A 5,619-nucleotide genomic window follows, 5' to 3' on the forward strand; every position below is an offset into this window, starting at 1 on the left:
AAAAAAAAAAAAAAAGGTTGAAGCATCAGACAGTATAATTTTATGTTACTTTTGGTAATACAAAAGTGGAGTGCTTTGGAGGAGGAAATGGCTTTTCTCTAAAAGATTCTTGTTTTTTGAGTGAGATAGAAAGCTGTTTTGTTTTCATATGCAAATCGATAGAAATGAGTGGTTACTAACCTTTTCAGTTTTAAAAAAGTTAAATGATTTACATGATTGTTATTTCACATGAATAAAAATATAAAAGAGAATCAGAATTTTGGTGACATTTCAGTGTGGGGGCTTTGCAGATGAAAAAGTACATTGCTTAGAGACTACATTGTGTTCTGAAATTTGGGAAATTTTCAGGGAAGAATGGTTTTCCTTTGACTTAGGTACTTATGAATGTGATGGCAGCAGTATTAGGGCTATATTAGTTGCTTTTCATTACTATAGAAAATGGATGACGTCAATAACGTAATAAAAGGGGCTTGTTTTGGATCACACCTCTGGATATTTTAGTCCAAGATTAGGGCTACTTGCTCCTTTTGGCTTCTAGTTGGCAGGAATGCCAGGTGGCCATTGTAGGGAGTATGTGGCCAAGCAAACTGCTCATGTACTCTAAGAATCAAAGAAATCTTTGATCCAGTTTGCCTTTAGTTTTGTGCAGTGATAAATATGGATCTATTTGTATTTTTTTCTACTTGTCGACATCCAGTTAGATTAGCACCATTTGTTGAAGATGCTGTTGTTGTTGTTGTTTTTTTTTTTTTCTCTCTGTGTGTGTGTGTGTGTTTTTTCCATTGTGTGGTTTTGGCTGCTTTGTCAAAAATCAAGTATCCATAAGTGTGTGGATTTATTTCTGAGTCTAGGAAATGAAGTGCTATCAAGTTGGTTGTCTGGGAGAATTTCCTAGGACTGAGAACCAAAACAGTGAGCAATGGAAAAGCAGTCATCTGCTAAGAGGCTACAGATATTAACAGGCTTGTAGAAAACTGAAGAAGGGTTCCTCACTCACGCACTTTAGACACTTCTCTTATTTCCTCCCTCATGTTTGAAACGAAAGCCTAGCAATTCCTCCTTAATATTTAAATTACCACATAAAATGTGGAGGTATTTGGGATTTGTTGAGGTCCATTAAAGCAAATTTACTTCTTTCAGGTCAAAAGATAGAACTGAAGGTTTGAGTCTGGCCCTGAGTAAGACCTGATATTTTTAGCTACCAAAATATCTATACTATTATCTCCTTCTTTTAAGAGGTAATCTAGTTGGCCCATTAATCAGCTTTTCACCTAGGAAATATGAATCACCTGAAGACATGCTGCAGAGAGGGAATGAATAAATATACCTTAGAAGGACTCGGTTTTCTTTAGGGGATTGGACATTGGGAGAATACAAATTGAACCCATTTTTTTTTTCTTTTTTAGGGTGGTTGTGGACATGGTAGGGCTGGGAGGTATGATCAGGGTTTATGATGTGAAATTATCAAAGAATCAATAAAAATGTCATCATGAAAAAAAGAAAAAGAGATTGTGCTTTTCCTTGCCAACCACTAAAAGAACCCTGATTTCCACAGTGCATGAGGTGACCTCAAAGGAAACCTAAAGTTCTCTGCTGACAAATCTAGTTGGTAAATCTGTTCTCAGTCTCAGTCACATCCTTGTGTATAGCTTTCAGGCAGGTGCTAAGTTTAGAGAAGAGACAAAAAGGAAGCAGAATTAACTTCAGCACTCCAGGACTCCAGTAGGGTCATTAACTGCTGCTTTGGGGTCTTTTTCCTACCTGAGCAATTTCTTTCTTTTCTTTCCTTTTTTCTTTCCTTTTCTTTTCTTTTCTTTTCTTTTCTTTTCTTTTCTTTTCTTTTCTTTTCTTCCCTCCCTCCCTCCCTCCCTCCCTCTCTTCCTTCCTTCCTTTCTTTGTTCTTCCTTCCTTTCTGGTTTTTCTTTTTTTTTCATTATTATTATTATTATTATTATTATTATTATTATTATTTACACTTTATTCATTTTGTATTCCCCCAAAAGCCCCTCCCTCCTCCCCTCCCGATCCCACCCTCCCTCCCCTTTCTTCATGCATGCTCCTCCCCATGTCCACTAATAGGGGAGGTCCTCCTCTCCTTCCTTTTGATTTTAGTCTATCAGATCACATCAGGAATGGCTACATTGTCTTCTTCTGTGGCCTGGTAAGGCTGCTCCCCCCTCAGGGGGAGGTGATCAAAGAGCAGGCCAATTAGTTTATGTCAGAGGCAGTCCCTCTTCCCATCACTATGTAAGCCACTTGGACACTAAACTGCCCTGGGCTACATCTGTGTAGGGGTTCTAGGTTATCTCCATGAATAGTTCTTGGTTGGAGTATGAGTCTTTGGGAAGTTCCCTGTGTTCAAATTTTCTTGTTTTGTTGCTCTCCTTGTGGAGTTCCTGTCCTCTCCAGCTCTTGCTATTTCCCACTTCTTACATAAAATTCCATTCACTCTGCCTGTCAGTTGGCCATCAGGCTCAGCATCTGTTTTGATAGTCTGCAGGGCAAAGGCTTTCAGATGCCCTCTGTGGCAGGTTCCTAGGTTGTTTCCTGTTTTCTTTTTCTTCTGATGTCCATCCTCTTTGCCTTTCAGGATGGGGATTGAGCGTTTTAGTTAGGGTCCTCTCTTTTGCTTAGTTTGTTTAGATGTACCGATTTTAGTGGGTTTATCCTATGTTGTATGTTTATATGAGTGAGTATATACCATGTGTGTCTTTTTGCTTCTGGGAAAACTCACTCAGGATGATCCTTTCCAGGTCCCACCATTTACCTGCAAATTTCATGATTTTCTTAGTTTTCATTGCTGAGTAATACTCCATTGTACAGATGTACCACAATTTCTTCATCCATTCTTCAGTTGAGGGGCATCTGGGCTGTTTCCAGCTTCTGGCTATTACAAATAAAGCAGCTGCAAACATAGTTGAGCAAATGTCCTTTTTGTGTACTTGAGCCACTTTTGGATATATGCCTTGGAGTGGTATGGCTGGATCTTGAGGAAGCGCTATTCCTAGTTGTCTGAGAAAGGGCCAGATTGATTTCCAGAGTGGTTGTACAAGTTTACATTCTCACCAGCAGTGAAGAAAGGTTCCCCTTTCTCCAAAACCTCTCCAGCATGTGTTGTCACTTGAGTTTTTCATCTTGGCCATTCTGATGGGTGTAAGGTGAAATCTCAGGGTTGTTTTGATTTGCATTTCCCTGATGACTTTTTCAAGACAGGGTTTCTCTATGTAGTTTTGATTGTACTGAACTCACTTTGTAGACAAGGCTAGCCAAGAACTCACAGAGATCCAACTGCTTCTGCCTCCTGAGTGCTGGGATCACAGGTGTGCCCCACCATGCCTGGTTTACCTGAGAAGTTTCTGTCTTCTGTTCTTATCACTAAAGTTGGGACAATGAAACTATGTGCCGCCCCCTCTCCTATAAGCCACCCATGGAACAACAGACCCTGCAGGACCAGATCAGATGAGATACATAGGCAGAACAGAGATGCTGGGACTTCTACCTCAGAAGAGATCTAGGATGTACAGGACCTCAAGTCACTTATTGGATAACAAAGTTGAACTTTTTTTTTTTTCTTCAGGAATTGGCCATTTCTTTTCTTTTCTTTTCTTTCTTTCTTTCTTTCTTTCTTTCTTTCTTTCTTTCTTTCTTTCTTTCTTTTCAAAGTTATTGATTCTATTTACTTACCCACTCACTGGGAGTGTTTAGATTTGTATTACTTGAGGTTTTGGTTTTTGTTGCATGTTATATATTCTAAGTATTAATTCCATATCAGATGTTTAGTTGGAAAGATTTTTCTCTGTTTAGCTGAGAAAGGATTTTTCTTCACTCTGATGTTTGTTTTCTTTGTTGGGGAGGTTTGTGTTTGCTTTTTTGATATAGGGCTTCATTCAGCCCAAGCTTGGTTTAAATATCTTGTCAGTTTAGAATGACCATAAATTATTTACTTGTCTCCATCTCCTGAATTCTGGGATTTCAGGCATGTGACACAATGCTTTGTGGAACAGAAACTTTAATTCCATGTGATCTCATGTGGCAATTCCTACTTTTGCATTCTGAGCTGTTGGAGTCCTGTCCTATTTGGAGAGCCCTTGCATGTTGGTGTGTTGTCACATGCTTCGTCTATGTTTTCCTTTAATGGTTTTAATGTTTCAGGCCATACACTCAGGGACTTGGTTTATTTGGAAGTGATTTTTGTACGAGGCTTCCATGTTAAGAATGTCACTAGAATTTTTATTCCTTTGATAATGTACCTAAACATTTATTGTCAAACTAAGGAAATTTAGATTTCTCAAATCCTATAAATGATTTGTGTTCTACATCTTGGTCTATGGTTCATCTTGAAGTATTTAAGTGTATATAGGGTTTCTATTTTGATTTTATTATATGTGCTTGTCTAGTTATTGTGGTCATATTTGTTGGGAAGACATTTTTCCATTGATCACATTTCTATGGATCTATCTCTGCATTCTACTGTGTTGCATTAATTTATTAACATAGACTTTTTCCTTGATTAGCATAGCTTTAAGGTAAGCCATAAAACAGAGTAGTATCAGAACTCTCGGCTAGTTAGTTTGTCATTCTTTTATTAGTCTGAATCTTCTGTCTTCACACACACATTTTCTACTCAATTTGCCCATAACCATTATATAACTCACTGAGAGTGTTTGGAAAGACTGACATCTTTCTAATGAGTCTTCAATTCTTTAAATATGATATACTTCATTTATTTACTTCTCATAACTTTTCGTCATAGTTTTGTACTTTTATCCTATATACCTTACATTTGAAGTAATCTATAGTTTTAAAATGAAGAGAAAAATGATAATGATGTGGTTAGAGTATTTCCCTTCTTTACTCTATCTTATAGAGTATAAAGAAAAAGTCAATTAGTAGTTGAAAACAAGAGATGATATTGATTTTAAGGATACACTTGATGAACCATGACTTTTGGTGGCTAATACAATAAATGAGAAGGTATGCAAGGAGAAAATCGGGCTGTCTACTAATGATAGTGTAATAATATATCAGGAAAATATATCATGGGAAATTAGTTTCATTGCAAAAACTGTTAAATGTAATGTGTTCTTAATGTGTTTTACTACATTCCTATGTAACATGTAACACAGATTATAATATGTATGTAATCATACCATTTCACATTTTGTCAAACTGCACCAATATCTGTTTTCACTGTTAAGGAAACAAAGAAGCCCATAGTTGCCCATGTTTTCTAGTAAAGAATGAAATCTGGATATTCTGAGTTTGAGAACACACTCTTAGACTTCATGACAATGATTTTTCTCTTGGTTGACTCTGGAGGCATTTTATTAAGATTTATGGTGTCCATGACCTGTGCTGCAGTAGAGGGCTGTATTTATGTCCATGGTCTGCACTGCCACTGGAGAACATGCTGAGATCCATGGCAGGTGGTGATTCCAGAAACCACGTGGAAGTCCATGATCTGTGCTTCCTCTGAATGTAAAGGGCAAGGAAGCTACTTTTGCCATAGTATTTATAACTGCAGACTCACAGCTGAGAAAGAGGGACATAGAATGCTTCTGTGACAATCTTTACACACACACACACACACACACACACACACACACACACACACACACA

The sequence above is a fragment of the Psammomys obesus genome, unplaced genomic scaffold (genome assembly GCF_907164565.1).
Source record: "Psammomys obesus unplaced genomic scaffold, mPsaObe1.curated_primary_1811, whole genome shotgun sequence".
Taxonomy (NCBI): domain Eukaryota; kingdom Metazoa; phylum Chordata; class Mammalia; order Rodentia; family Muridae; genus Psammomys; species Psammomys obesus.